Genomic DNA, 1,257 nt, shown 5'->3' on the forward strand with positions numbered 1-1,257 from the left:
AACACACACCAGCCAACACCCCTGGTTTCCTGTCAGATTGCCCCTCGCCTTGTAGGAAAAAGGGATGCCTCATCTGAACAAGGGACAGAAAGAAGAAAACCATTGCCCTGACTGAATGAAGCCTCTGGGGTTAGATTTTTATTTCATACCTAATCACTGGAAGTGGGAGAGAAAGGGTTATTCCAAAACTGATTTTAGGGAGGGAAAGAAACAGAATGATACTTCTAGTCCCTCTGGTCCACAGCATTGACAATTTTCCAGATAGGAATTATGACCCTTCTTCAATATCTTTAACATAAATTTTGGAAAATTAGGAAAAGTAAGAAAAAGAAGGATGAAGGGAAGGAGAGGAGAGGGGCAAAGACAGAGGAAGTAGATTCATTTGTGAGTGGCTTTCATTTGCACATGAAGTCATCTGTGTCACCAATTCAGGGTGCACATATAGCTATAGCTCTATCAATTTTGTAATTAACCCTTAGCTCATGCATGAGTATTATCAGGGATTCCAGAATCTCATCTTTGAATTTTCCTCCCCAGCATCTCAGTAATACCTCAGATTGTCCAAGTGTTCCAGGAGCTTTGCACAGTTGCATGGAGGTTTATATTTATCTTCCAGGGGGAGAACTGAGTGTCCACCACAATCACGTAGGGCCTGCACGAGTTGACAGCTACTCTTGACTTCTGACATTAAGATGGCCTTGCCAAGGTCACGATAGCCCTCCACGCAAAGACTGCAACTCTTTTCAGCCGTCATTCTCCAGAGCAGAAACCCTGATACTCGTATCTAAAGGAGCTCCCAACAGGAACCTTACGGTGTGTGCCCAAACCTATCCTCCTCAACTCTGATTGTATCATTAGTCCCAGTTCTCCGCCCCTCCCTATGTCCATGCCCTTTGCCAAGTGACATTGGAGTTTCACCACTATTTCCCCACCCTTTAAATGTGGATTTGGTCGTGTAACTTACTTGGTCAGTAGAAAAAGGAGGAAATAACAGACCCTATGACTGGGTCTTATGCATCTTCACTTGTGGAACTGAGTTGAGCCAGCCCAGCCAAGGCTGGCCTAGATCAGCTGAGCTCCAGCAGACCCACACGTACTTGTATGTGTTGGAAATCAGCAGAGCCACATAGCTGAGCCCAGAGTAGATCTGCCAATCCTTGGTCAACTAGCAGACTCCTGAGCTAAATAGCATTTATTGGTTTTGCCACTGATATTTTCTGGTGGTTTGTTCTGCAGCATTAGCGTGGTCATTGTTAA

The sequence above is a fragment of the Galeopterus variegatus genome, unplaced genomic scaffold, assembly GCF_000696425.1.
Source record: "Galeopterus variegatus unplaced genomic scaffold, G_variegatus-3.0.2 Scaffold544, whole genome shotgun sequence".
NCBI lineage: Eukaryota > Metazoa > Chordata > Mammalia > Dermoptera > Cynocephalidae > Galeopterus > Galeopterus variegatus.